General features: G+C 41.1%; 1 protein-coding gene across 5 annotated transcripts in view; it reads right to left on the bottom strand.

Annotated features, from left to right (window-relative positions):
* Positions 1–10,136: 10,136 nt before the first annotated feature.
* LOC121289171 (ubl carboxyl-terminal hydrolase 18-like) overlaps positions 10,137–15,044 on the bottom strand; it is a 52,045-nt gene continuing 47,137 nt past the window's right edge. For all 5 annotated transcript variants that reach the window (XR_005945495.1, XR_005945498.1, XR_005945497.1 and 2 more), the window contains one exon: positions 10,137–10,761. The gene's annotated coding sequence lies outside the window, so the exon portion shown is untranslated. The remainder of the gene's footprint in view (positions 10,762–15,044) is intronic.

The following is a 15,044-nucleotide window of genomic DNA, read 5'->3' as shown; positions in this document are numbered from 1 at the left end:
TTTGACCCAGTGACAGTGAAGGAATGGCGATATATTTCCAAGTCAGGATGGTGTGTGGTTTAGAGGAGAACTTGCAGATGCTTGTGTTCCCATGCATCTGCTGCCCTTGCCCTTCTAGGTGGTAGAGATTGTGGGTTTTTAAGGTGCTAAGGAGATTTGGTGAGTTGCTGAAGTGCATCGTGTAGATAGCACACACTGCTGCCACTGTGTGTTGGTGGTGGAAGGAATGGATGTTGAAGGTGATGTATGAAGTGGCAGTCAAGCAGCTGCTTTGTCTTGGATGGTGTCAAGCTTCTTGAGTGCTGTTGGTCCAGCACTGATCCAGGCAAGTGGGGAGTATTTCATTACACTCCTGACTTGTGCCGTGAAGATGGTGAATAGGCTTTGGGGAGTCAGGAGGTGAGTTACTCACCACAGAATTCCCAGCCTCTGACATGCTCTTGTGGCCACAGTATATGGCTAGTCCAGTTCAGTTTCAGCTTAATGGTAAGTCCAGGTTGTTGATTGTGAGGGTTTCAGTGATGGTAATGCCATTGACTATCAAGGGGAGATGGTTAGATTCTCTCTTGTTAGAAATGTTCATTGCCTGGCACTTGTGTGTTGAGTATGTTATATTCCACTTATCAGCCCACCCTGAATGCTATCTGGGTCTTGCTGCAAATGGACACGGACTGCTTCAGTATCTGAAGAGTCAGGAATGGTACTGAGCACTGCAAAAGTAACACCCGAAATGAATCTTAAATCAGGGTTTCAAATATATAAGTCAGGAGTTTTGTCTTTTCTCATTTTTATATATTTTTTCTTAATGGTCACTTGGTGAGTATGAGGAAGTTGGATAGAAAATGAATGAATTGAATCCAGATAAGCTATGCCAAATTTATTGTTTGCTTACTGATTTCAACTAGCTTTAGTTTTCAGTTCCTTTAAAATTATTGCTAACACTTAGCCTTCTTATCTATTGCCAGATTGCTTAAATATCGTAGGGTGCCTGAAACTCTGTTAAAAAATAGGAAACATTGCAAATATGTGAATATATCAGTTTTTGGTAGGAGGTTGGAGCTGGAGTCTATCCATTTCTGGGGAAGTTTCCTGAAATTCAAGGAGGTTACTTCATAACAATAAAAAATAATTTAATTTTGGCCAACCTTTAATTTTCCTCTTCTGAAGCATTGACCCCTTCATGGGTACAATTCCACATTCACCAAACACCTCTGGAACTTGCCATAAGTATTAGTCTTATATAAACTGGGTCAGTGAGTGTCACCAAGTAATTTTTCTGGCTGGGGAAGGCCATATTAGCTGATGGAGCAAAATGTGATTGGTGTTAGTGAGATGATTTGAATTTCACTTAATTATCCTTACACAATTACACTAGCAGATTACTAAAATAACTTATGCTGGTTTTGCTTCACAGTTACAAAAATTGTTGATTTCCTGTCGTCAATGGAAAAGAGATCTTGAGAAAGTATTTCAGATCATTTTCTGAATTCACACAATTGACAGCAATCTAATAATTACATTAATCAATAAATTACCCTAGAACTCTCAATTGCTTATCTTGAAGAAGTAGCATAAACATCGTTTTTGTGCTTAAATTCTCATTCAATTACCCAGTAACAATGTTATCTTCATCATGGAGGGTCAATTGACATCAAGTTAAACATTAACAAGCGGTGCCGACTAATAGTAATGAAATGTGGAAGCGTAATTATAACAAAAATACTAAACCACATTTGGATAATTGCTGTATTACTCACTTGCATTCAAGATTTTATTAAACGTGGAAGCCAATAAGCATATGCAAACTCCCATAAACAGCAATATAATGACCAGATAACTTGTTTCTTTGTGACATTGATTGCAAGATTTTTTTGGCCAAGACACTGGGGATATCTCCGCTACTCTTCTTCAAAATAATGCCATGGGTTCTTGTACATTCACCTAAGCAGGGGGTGAGGGGGGCAAGCCTCAGTTTAATGTCTCATCCAAAATATGGCACCTTCAGTCATGCAGCACTCTCTTAGTACTGCGCTGGAGTGGGACTTGAACCCAGAACTTTGTGACTCAAGCTGAAAGTGCTGCCAACGAAATCCCAGTTGATACCTAAATCCCAAAACAATTTACAGCTTCTGCAAGAGAAAAGGTTCAATTATCTTAAATTGTAATCCTTTCTCTCATTCTCCCTCTCATCCCATCATGCCAGGCACCATTTCACATCTAAAGGTGACTGCAACAAGTGGTAGGTGGTCCTGGAATTTAAAATCAGAATCTGGAATAGTAAATGTCATGGCGGGATTTTGCAGTTTTAATTACAGTAAAATTGTCACTTTTCACCATCATTACTCAAGCACTAATTTCATGATGCAGCAGATGATATGTGCCAGGTGGATGAAATCTACAAGGGAAACTTGATCGCACTATCACAACCGTTTTGCAATTTTTATTTATTTTGAGATGCATGCCCTGAATTCAGAAGCAATAAGTCCACCAAGATTTCAGAGACTTTTTAAAAAACGAAATATTTATTAACAGAAGAAAATATTTCAAAGATATACATAGGTCTATAAATTACTACCATAATAACTCCTAAAACCCTTAATTAATTTGGCTTCCAGTTACACCCCCATTAAGGCAACGATAAAAAAAATAGATTTTAAACAGATCCAGTAAGTTAGTCAATACCCTGGTCAATAGAATTAAAAGTGGCTTTTCCCAGCTTCAGTTTCTATAGACAGCAGGCTTAATGCACAAAACTGCTGGCTTCTCCCACTTCTGTCACATCTTACAATGCCTTCCCTGACACATAGCCTCATTCCCCTTTATACACGTTTCTCCATTTTTAATATAAATTCCATTGTTCCCATATGTCTTTGGAACTTTACCTTTCTCATAATATAAATCTTTTCATGTTGCCACTATATATTGTCAATAACCTTTGAGAAAAATAAACACATTCCTTAACTTGCTTGTCTGGCTGTTTGTAAACAGACAAATCCCTTTGAAAACCAAATCCCCCTTCATCTATCTACAAATACAAATTCCCTTTACACCTTACATACTAAGACTTCAGCCATGTTTTCCTATTTAGCATTTTTTAACCTAACTTCTTTTGATGAGTCAAAGCCTCCAGACCAGCTGTCTCCAATTCAATTGAACCCCACACATACACATAAGCGCGCGCGTGCACACACACACATACAGAAACAGAAACTATCCAAACCCCACTATTAATATTACTATGATTAATTGTAAAAGGTTATGAAAATTAATATACTTTCATGACACTAATTGTAGCTTTGGTGTCTTCATGTGCAATTAAGTGTGGAAATCCCGAAATTGTTGTCAGTGATTCCCTGGGGTGTGCTGTTAAGTCCTTGCAAATGGAAATCAATCAGAGATCACAGAATTGGCACAAGTTCCAATTTTTGTCTTGTAAAAAACCCTGAAAATGTTTTGCCTTGTTGAATGACGTAATTAAATTTGACTGATGAACAACTTCTCTGGCCCCAAAAAGCTAATTTGCTTTAGAGAGGGCTCAACAGGGTAGATGCCAAAAGGCTGTCACCCTCACTGAAGGAATAGAGGGCATAACGTAAGGATAAGGGGTCAGCCATTTCAGACAAAGATGAGGAGAAATTACTTCACTCAATGAGTTGTGAAACTTTGGAATTCTCTACTCCAGCAGGCTGCGGGTCTTCAGCCATCTACTATATTCAAAGTTGAGATCCAAAGACTTTTGGACTCTTAAGGGAAGAAAGGAATACTTAGCTGCGAGGTTGCAAACTCCAATTCCCAACAAACCTTGAGCCTCCTGTGCATATGAGGGCTGGGAACTGGCCGCACATGCGTAGTACTATGATTTTTTCGTCCTTCAGGCCCAGGACCGGCCCTGCGCATAAGAAAAAAAAGAAAATCGTGAATACCTGGATGTGGAGTGCCATGAGCAGCAAATGTCCCAGGTAAGGGACAAGGGAGAGAGACAGGGAGAAGGTCTCAAGAAGCATCCCAAAGGCAGGGTTAAAAGACAGGGGACGGGTACAGGTCCCAGTTAAGTCAAATTAAAAGAAAGGAGCAGATGAACAGGCTCCAAATTAAAGAAAGCACTGCAGGGAGCAGTCTTTAAGTGAAGTGGGCCTGAGAGAAGCCCTGAAGATCCAAGAAGGCAGCTGAAGGTTGGTGATTCTGTGCTGCGGACTGTTGGGCCAAAGGAGCCCTTTGGAGCAGTGGTGTTCTTCTTGGCACAGCCAAAGATCTGGAATGATACTTGTTAGTTGATGTTTGTTTGTACTTGGAAATCCAGGGGAAAGGAATCTCAGAAGGCGAGATTGAAACCCTGATGTGGGCCATTGTTGCAGACATCCAAGTGGGAGTGACTTTTGGACAGAATCCCAAGGCAAGACCTTCATATGTGGAGATTGAAAGCCCTCATGGGAAAGGTAATGTTTCAGTGACATTTGTTGGCGTACGGTGTGACAAACACCTGGGTGGATTGTTGAAAAATCCGTGGAATCGTGTTTGCTCGCATGTAATTTATTTAGTGTGGTATGTTCAACCACAGTTCACATGTTAATTCACATGTGCCTCGTACGCTAACATTCAAGGTAAGCATAAGACAGATATTGTAAATTGTTATATCTTTCTGACTTTGTAAAGTTTATTTTTATTTGTTTCAAACCCGTGGAATCTTATTCACTTACTAAGTGTCTTGAATCTCAAACTTTGTCTACTTTAAACAAAACGTTATTAATCCCTAACTGTATCTTCACCCACAATTCAGGGGCTGGCCAAGGATCAGAACAATACTAACAAGTCCATCGATTCTAGCTGCTACCTTAGTCCCGTACTTGTGTCTCAATCTTTGTTTTGCTTTCTGTAACATTACAATAAAATGTGATAAAACCTGCTTGTTACTTCCTGGCTTGCTCGCCAAGAGAATTCTTCAATGTGATTGGCTGTTTATCCTGCTTGATGACATCACTGATGCTGGATCCTAGGAATCCCTTATAGCAGCCACAGAATTATGTTGGAAAGGTGAAACCCATGGCACAGAGGTCACTCTTTCAGGGAAGCTTTCTTCCAAGTCAGCAACGTGCATATCACTTCACTGTGGACTGCAAAATAGTGCACACCAGCACGATATGATATATGCCTGGGAGGGGGTTATGTTTCCTTGAGAAATTCAGTACTTTAACTAAACTGTCACCATTTTAATAAATTAAGATTTTAAAATCTATGTGAAGTTGGTCACTATCTTGAATTGGGTATTTAGGGTTATCAGGGCAAAGGCATTTTTGTCAATTGGCTGAAAATGGACTAGGAAATAAGCATTTGTACTGAATATTTTGAGGTGGACTTGAAAAATTGCTGGTAGTGTAATAAATTAATGTTTAATACTTTGGCTTAGTTTCAATATTGACATGTTATATTATACAACTGCGAAAAATATCCTTCAGATTTCATCAAAGAATCTTCTCAAAAAAGTTCCAGAATTTTCCACAAACATTTGTACAAATGCTAGATCAATGAAAGAAAGTTTCTAATGCATGGATTTAAAAAAAAAATATTAGTTCCTGGGTTACGAGTGTCGTTGGTAAGGCCAGTATTTGTTACCCATCCTTAATTGCCCTTGAGAAGGGAAAAGTCAAGTGATGCATATAAACAGTATAAACAGTTGGAATGCATTGTAACGTTTTGATTTGTCCTCACAAAATGGCAGAGTTACATCCATATCACCACTAAAGCAGAAATCACATTCAGATAGTAAAACTTTAGTCCATTGGCTGGTTGATTGTATCAATGAATGAAGATGAGTGAAAGAAGCAAAATGAGGAGAACGTGTCATTTTTGGAGGTTTTATTACATTTGTTACATGTTCTAAGGTACTACAAGCTGTAATAGTATTTTCAATTTAATAATTGCACAATGCTAAAGTTAATTCCAATCTTCAATGTCTATCACACTATTCCCCCCACCCACTCTCCTCATGGCTAGTGATTGGCATAAATGGGGTGCTAATTGATCCAGATTTTATATTTCATTCATCATTTTACAAAATAGGCTGTATCTGAATTAATCTGTCTTGTGTGTACTTCAGTCATTAATATTAGTATTCTATTTGGACTCATAGCCTTTTTGGGACAGGTTGCTATGCCAACTGAAAATAACACCTGCACTGTGCCAGCAGCAGAGTACAAGCTGGGAACATGCTATGACGGTTTGGCATTCACTAGCAGATATGTATTTCTTTGAGAAAAGGTTGGACTGTAAGATATCAAGTTGCAGCTTACTGCCTCCGGCAAATAAACTATTCTCCCAAAAGACAGAAACTAGCCCACAGAGTACAATCCAGCATAGAGTAATTTACAGTACCCATTCAGTCCATTGAGTCCATTATCTGATTCAAATCAAGAAAGTACAGAAAAATTTAATCTTATATCAGCAACTTATATTTATATGGCCTTTAATATAATAAAACATCCCAAGTCACTTCAGAGGAGCACTGTAAAACAACTTATGACACCAAGTCACATAAGGAGATCCAAAACAAAAACAGAATTACCTGGAAAAACTCAGCAGGTCTGGCAGAATCGGCGGAGAAGAAAAGAGTTGATGTTTCGAGTCCTCATGACCCTTCGACAGAACTTGAGTGGGTCCAAGAAAGAGGTGAAATATAAGCTGATTTAAGGTGTGTGTGTGTGTGTATGTGGGGGGGGGGGGGGGGGGGGGGGGGGGGGGGTGCGGGCGGAGAGAGAGAGCGAGAGAGAGAAGTGGAGGGGGTTGGTGTGGTTGTAGGGACAAACAAGCAGTGATAGAAGCAGATCATCAAAAGATGTCACAAACAACAGAACAAAAGAACACATAGGTGTTAAAAGTTGGTGATATTATCTAAACGAATGTGCTAATTAAGAATGGATGGTAGGACACTCAAGGTATAGCTCTAGTGGGGGTGGGGGGAGCATAAAAGATTTAAAAATATTTAAAAATAATGGAAATAGGTGGGAAAAGAAAAATCTATATAATTTATTGGAAGAAAACAAAAGGAAGGGGGAAACAGAAAGGGGGTGGGGATAGAGGAGGGAGCTCAAGACCTAAAGTTGTTGAATTCAATATTCAGTCCGGAAGGCAGTAAAGTGCCTAGTCGGAAGATGAGGTGTTGTTCCTCCAGTTTGCGTTGGGCTTCACTGGAACAATGCAGCAAGCCAAGGACAGAAATGTGGGCAAGAGAGCAGGGTGGAGTGTTAAAATGGCAAGCGACAGGGATGTTTGGGTCATTCTTGCGGACAGACCGTAGGTGTTCTGCAAAGTGGTCGCCCAGTTTACGTTTGGTCTCTCCAATGTAGAGGAGACCACATTGGGAGCAACAAATGCAGTAGACTAAGTTGGGGGAAAGGCAAGTGAAATGCTGCTTCACTTGAAAGGAGTGTTTGGGCCCTTGGACGGTGAGGAGAGAGGAAGTGAAGGGGCAGGTGTTGCATCTTTTGCGTGGGCATGGGGTGGTGCCATAGGAGGGGGTTGAGGAGTAGGGGGTGATGGAGGAGTGGACCAGGGTGTCCCGGAGGGAACGATCCCTACGGAATGCCGACAGGGGGGTGAAGGGAAGATGTGTTTGGTGGTGGCATCATGCTGGAGTTGGCGGAAATGGCGGAGGATGATCCTTTGAATGCGGAGGCTGGTGGGGTGATAAGTGAGGACAAGGGGGACCCTATCATGTTTCTGGGAGGGAGGAGAAGGCGTGAGGGCGGATGCGCGGGAGATGGGCCGGACACGGTTGAGGGCCCTGTCAACGACCGTGGGTGGAAAACCTCGGTTAAGGAAGAAGGAGGACATGTCAGAGGAACTGTTTTTGAAGGTAGCATCATTGGAACAGATGCAACGGAGGCAAAGGAACTGAGATAATGGGATGGAGTCCTTACAGGAAGCGGGGTGTGAGGAGCTGAAGTTGAGGTAGCTGTGGGAGTCGGTGGGTTTGTAATGGATATTGGTGGACAGTCTATCACCAGAGATTGAGACAGAGAGGTCAAGGAAGGGAAGGGAAGTGTCAGAGATGGACCACGTGAAAATGATGGAGGGGTGGAGATTGGAAGCAAAATTAATAAATTTTTCCAAGTCCCGACGAGAGCATGAAGCAGCACCGAAGTAATCATCGATGTACCGGAGAAAGAGTTGTGGAAGGGGGCCGGAGTAGGACTGGAACAAGGAATGTTCCACATACCCCATAAAGAGACAGGCATAGCTGGGGCCCATAAGGAGATGTTTGGTCAGATGGCCAAAAGCTTGATCAAAGAGGTAGGTTTTAAGAATTGCCTTAAAGGAGGAAAATGAGGTAGTGAGGTGGAGGTGTCGGGGGGGGGGGGGAGGAATTCCAGAGCTTGGGGCCTAGATAACTGAAGGCACTGTCACCAATGGTAGGGAAATTATGACTAACAATGCACAAGAGGCAAGAATTAGCATGCAGCTACCTCATAGGGTTGTGAGGTTGAAGGAGATTACAAAGATAGGGAGGAGCAAGGCCAGGTATTTGAAAACATAGATGAGAATTTCAAGGTCAAGATGTTGTTTGACCGGGAGCCAATGTTGGTCAGCGAGCACAGGGGTGACAGGGGAAAGGGACTTGCTACTGGTTAAGACACATGCAGCAGAGATTCGGATGACCTCAAATTTACTGAGGGTAGAATATGGGGAACCACAGGAGTGCATTGAAATAGTCCAGTCTAGAGCAAATGAAGGCAAGGATTTGAGCAGCAAATGGGCCAATTCAGGGACAAAGTCATGGATGTTACAGAGGTGCAAAAATGCTGTCTTAGTGATGGCACAAAATATGTCAGAATCTCACCTCTGGATAAATATGACATTAAGGTTGAGAACAGATCAGTTTAGTTTCAGACTGTTGCTAGGATGACAGATGGAGCTGGTAGTTAGGGAATTAAGTTTGGAGCAGGGACTGAAAACAAAGGCTTCAATCTTCCCAATATTTTACTGGGGGAAATTTATACTCATCCAGCATTGGTTGTTGGATAAGCAATCTGATAATTTAGCAACTGGGGAGGGCATGAGAGAGGTGCTGTGAGGTTGAGCTGGGTCTCACCAGCGTGCACATGAAAACTGGCACGGTGCCTTCGGATGATGTTACCTAGGGGAAACATAGAGATGAGAAATAGGTGGGGGCAAGGATTGATCCATGGGGGACAATAGATGTAACAATGCAGAAGCAGCAAGAGAAGACATTGCAAGTGATTCTCTGGCTATAATTAGAGAGATAAGCATGGAGACACATTAGAGCTCTCCCACTTAACTGGATGATAATGGACAGGTGTTGGAGGATGATGGTGTGGTCAACTGTGTCAAAGGCTACAGGCAGATCGAGAAGGACTATGAGGGAAAGTTTACTTTTGTCACATTGACATAGGACCATTTGTGACTTTGATAAGAGCTACTTTGGTACTGTGACAGGGCAGAACCTTCATTTTCAATGATTTGCAATAACTACACCAAAAAAATACACCACAGCACAAAAAGTAAAAAAATGTAACCTACATTGATTTACTTAACTTTAAGTATTAGTGCTTAAATGTATTAATGTAAGTGTTTTACAGACCTGAATGAGATATTTCATAATGACAAAGTTTATAAAAATCTATCCATTCTTTTCATGCAGTCCTGCAATCCTTCTCAAAGCATGACTAAACAGCAATATTTTAGTGCTTGACCCATGATCAAACCTTTATTAAATAACAGTCATCGCCCATAAGGTCATTTTTCATGTGTTAGGCTAAACAGTGATTATTGACTAGTGTGGCAGGGCATCAGAACCAAGTCCCACATCATTGTCCATACAAGCACTTCCTTCCAGCAAGGCTTATTGTAAAGTAGGTCAGCAAATGTACTCCCCCTTCCCATTATCTGAAAAGACTGAAGCCAATAGACTTTTCCAGTTCCATACACTCATTTCTGACCATGAGCCATTAGCAGATTCTCTACTAAAGACATTTTGATACAACCCATTTTAGAATTTTAACACTTCATTCAGTTATTAAATGATTAAGGGGAAAAAACCTAACAAGTCATGAACATCTGAAAATCTTTTGATATTTTGGTAGGAACAGATTTCCTTAAACTGCAACCTATTTCATCTTGAATCAATTCAGAATGGTTTTTATTATTAAAGGCAACTAAAAGTCTTGTAAATTTTGAATGTTCCTTTTACATTTTCAAGTTACATTACAGTCACAATTTAAATTTGGAAAAAAGAATTTGAGAATCAGCTTGCTCTGAATTGTTTCTGTTGTGGACTTGATTTTCCAGACAGGTTTCTCATAAGAATCAGTCAACTTTATTTACAGGGCTTCAGCAGCAATTACAGGTTTCCATCAAGATCCACACTTAGTCAAAAACTCCGCCCCTTAAGGTTCCCCTTGCTTAGAGCTGATTCGTTCACACTATCATGTGATACTACACAGTAAAATAAGTCTTAAAGCTACAGTCATTACAGTTTCATTGGCATTTTTCCAACTCTTTGGTTAATGCAAATTATTTTTAATGAACCATTTCTTCAAAATTAGAAAACATTTTGTATTTTGATTAGCATTCTGATTTGATCTCATTTTCACCTGTACATTCATGAATTAATAAGAAAATATTAATGTATACAAACAGATAAAACATTTCATTGAAAATAAAGACTGAAGATCTATTGTAAAACTATAAAGCCACAATTCAAAGAAGAATGAAGAAGGGTGTTGATGGACAGCAAGGTCTGCATTCCTACAGTGAAGGGAAAGGAGAGTCAATACCCCAATAAGTCAATATTTACAAACTACGATGGATATCAAGGATGCAGAAGTAAAATATAAACTCTACATGCTATCCTATAGTTGGGTGTCATTTATTTGCAGCCGTACAAGTAATTTTCTGTTTCCCATGGTTATTCCCCCAGGGCAACACATGGTCAATGCTCGTGTGCTGCCTTTAGACTGAATTTTTCGCATCAATGCTGTAGTAAAATAGGAAGAGCACTGATGTTAAAAGTGAAGTAGAAATCTAACCATGCATGTCTAAGTGGTGCCATGCCATTCTTCAAATCTTCCTTTCCATTTAAAAACAAAGACTCTGGTGGCACAGGCAGCTGAATTCTAGTCTTCAATCATTTTGAAAAGAGTCTTAAAAGGTAATAACTAACCAGAGAGACTACCAATATTAATATGTAGAGGTCTTCCCGTCACAGCTTCCCCTCGTGCTATTGTGCAATAAAATGACCAGCTCCCTATTTACATTACTTAAATTCCACTTATAGAAGTTTATTGGTGAAATGGCAGAGAAAATAAACAAATACTTTGTGTATGCCTTCACAGAGGAAAATATTAAAAGCCCTCCAGAAATAATGGAGAATCAAGGGACTAGTGTAAATGAGGAACTTCAAGATATTACTATTAGTAAAAATAGTAGTACAAGAGAAATAATGGGACTTAAAAGTAGTTAAATCTTCTGGACATGATGATCTATATCCCAGGATGTTAAAATAAGTGGCTGCGAAGATAGTGGATGCATTGGTGGTCACTTTTCAAAATTCTTCCAATATGATTCCTGCATATTGGAAGATAGTAAATTTAACCCTAATATTTAAGAAAGGTGGGAGAAAGAAAACAGGGAACTACGGACCTGTTAGCCTAACATGAATCGTAGGGAAAAGGTTAGAATATATAATAAAGGATGTGATAACAGGGCACTTAGAAAATCATGGTAGGATTGGACAGAGTCAACAAGATTTACGACAGGGAAATCATGTTTAACAAATCTGTGGAGCTTTTTGAGGATGTAACTAGCAGGATAAGAGGGAACTGGTGGATGTGGTATATTTAGAATTTCAGAAAGCTTTTGATAAGGTTTTTTTATTATTCATTCACAGGACGTGGGCATCGTTGGCTGGGCCAGCATTTGTTGCCCGGGCCAGCATTTGTTGCCCATCCCTAGGCACCCTTGAGAAGTTGGTGGTGAGCTGCCTTCTTGAACTGCCGCAGTCCATGTGGTGTAGGTACACCCACAGTACTGTTAGGAAGGGAGTTCCAGGATTTTGACCCAGCGACAGTGAAGGAATGGCGATATATTTCCAAGTCAGGATGGTGAATGACTTGGAGGGATGGTGGCGTTTCCATTTATCTGCTGCCCTTGTCCTTCTAGATGGTAATGGTTATTGGTGTGGAAGGTCCTGTCTAAGGAGCTTTGATGAGTTTTAGCAATGCATCTTGTAGATGGTTCACTCTGCTGCTACTGTGCGTCGGTGGTGGAGGGAGTGAATGTGCGTGGATATGGTGCCTATCAAGTGGGCTGCTTTGCCCTGGATGGTGTCAAGCTTCTTGAGTGTTGTGGGAGCTGCACTCATCCAGAAAAGTGGTGAGTATTCCATCACATTCCTGACTTGTGCCTTGTAGACGATGGACAAGCTTTGGGGAATCAGGAGGTGAGTTACTCATCACAGGATTCCTAGCCTCTGGCCTGCTCTTGTAGCCACAGTATTTATATTGCTAGTCCAGTTCAGTTTCTGGTCAATGATAATCCCAAGGAAGTTGATCGTGGGGGATTCAGTGATGGTAATGCCATTGAACGTCAAGGGGTGATGGTTATATTCTCTCTTGTTGGTGATGGTCATTACCTGGCAAATGTTACTTGCCACTTGTCAGCCCAAGCCTGAATATTGTCCAGGTCTTGCTGCATTTGTACATGGACTGCTTCAGTATCTGAGGAGTCGCGAATAGTACTGAACATTCATCAGCGAACATCCCCAATTCTGACCTTATGATGAAAGGAAGCAACTGAAGATGGTTGGGCCAAGGACACTACCCTAAGGAACCCCTGCAGTGATGGCCTGGAGCTGAGATGACTGACCTCCAACAAACATAACCATCTTCCTTTGTGCTAGGTATGACTCCAACCAGTGGAGAGTTTTCCCCCGATTCCCATTTAGACCAGTTTTGCTAGGGCTCCTTGATGCCACACTCAGTCAAATGCAGCACTGATGTCACTCTCACCTCAGCTCTGGAATTCTGCTCTTTTGTCCATGTTTGAACCAAGGCTGAAATGAGGTCAGGAGCTGAGTGGCCCTGACGGAACCCAAACTGGGCGTCAGTGAGCAGGTTATTGCTAAGCAAGTGCCACTTGATAGCACTGTTGATGACCCCTTCCATTACTTTACTGATGATTGAGAGTAGACTGATGGGGCAATAATTGGCTGGGTTGGATTTGTCCAGCTTTTTGTGTACAGGACATGCCGGGGCAATTTTCCACATAGCTGGGTAAGATGCCAGTATTGTAGCTGTACTGGAACAGCTTGGCTAGGGGTATGGCGAGTTCTGGAGTACAGGTCTTCAGTACTATTGCCGGAATATTGTTAGGCTCCATAGACTTTGCACGATCCAGTGTCTTCAGCCGTTTCTTAACTTCATGTGGAGTGAATCGAATTGGCTGAAGACTGGGATCTGTAATGCTGGGGACCTCCGGAGGAGGCCGAGATGGATCATCCAATTGGCACTTCTGGCTGAAGAGTGTTGCAACATGGCCTTCAGCCTTATCATTTGCACTGGTGGGCTGGGCTCCCAAGATGGGGATATTTGTGGAGACTTCTCCTCCAGTGAGTTGTTTAATTGTTCACCACCAGGTGAGTGAAAAAAAAAATCAGCACATGGGATTGGGGGTAATATATATGGGGGTAATAATGGATTGAGAACTGGTTAATGGACAGAAAACAGTAGGAATAAATGGGTCATTTTCAGGTTGGCAGGCTGTGAAAGGCGGGGTACCACAAAGATCAGTGCTTGGGCTCCAGCTATTCGCCATCTATATCAATGATTTGGATGTGGGGATTAAATGAAATATCTTCAAGTTTGCAGATGACACAAAACTAGGTGGAAGTGTGAGTTGTCAGGAGGATGCAAGCATGCTTCAAGGCGATTTGAAGAGGCTAAGTGAGTGGGCAAAAATTTGGCAGATGGGATATAATGTGGAGAAATGTGAGGTAATCCACTTTGGTAGGAAAAACAGAAGTGCATGGTGAGAGGCTGGAAAGTGTTGAAATTCAAATGGACTTGGTGTCCTTGTTTATGAGTCACATATCGAACATATAGCACTGCAGGCAATTAAGAAGACAAATGGTATGTTGGCTTTTATTACATGAGGATTTGAGTATAGGAGTAAAGATATCTTACTGCAATTATATAGAGCCTTGGTAAGACCACACCTGGTGTATTGTGTGCAGTTTTGGTCTCCTTACCCAAGGAAAGATATACTTGCCATAGAGGGAGTGTAATGAAGGTTCATCAAATTAATTCCTGGGGTGGAGGAATTGTCCCATGAGAAAAGATTAAATAGACTGGGCCTTTATTTTCTGGAGTTTAGAAGAATGAGAGGTCATCTTATTGAAGTGCACAAAATTCTTATAGGGCTCAACAGGGTAGATGCAGGAAGGATGTTTCCTCTGGCTGGGGGTGTCTAGAACCAGGGGACACAGTCTCAGAATAAGGGGCAGGCCAATTAGGAGTGACATGAGGAGGAATTTCTTCACTCAGAGGCTGGTAAATCTTTGGAATTCTCTGCTCCAGAGGGAAGTAGAAGGATCGGTTGTTGAGTATGTTCAAGATTGAGATTGATAGATTTCTACATATTAAAAACATCAAGGAATAGGGGGATAGTGCAGGAAAATGGTGTTGAAATAGAAGATCAACCATGATCTCATTGAATAGTGGAGTGGACTCAAAGGGCTGAATGGCCTACTCCTGCTCCTATTTCTTATGTTCTTACGTAATCCCAGCACTCTAATAAAATTGTACATAGCTAGACTTGTAATGTGGGAATTGACTGAATGCACATAATATGTTTTACTCTATTCTCATTCTTAACACTTGTAGTTGGCACGTAAACGGTCAATGACCTACAATGCAGTTTAGAAAGAATCTCACAATAATGGATCAAGTTTTAACCTGTTGGTGGAAACTGGGCAAGTTTGAGACAGATGCCCTTTTACACCTTGCTTGGTTTTATGCTCCAGATAAGTTAGG

The sequence above is a fragment of the Carcharodon carcharias genome, chromosome 2, assembly GCF_017639515.1.
Source record: "Carcharodon carcharias isolate sCarCar2 chromosome 2, sCarCar2.pri, whole genome shotgun sequence".
Taxonomy (NCBI): domain Eukaryota; kingdom Metazoa; phylum Chordata; class Chondrichthyes; order Lamniformes; family Lamnidae; genus Carcharodon; species Carcharodon carcharias.
The sequence above is the reverse complement of the archived record's forward strand: the minus strand, read 5'-3'. Positions and strand labels throughout refer to the sequence as shown.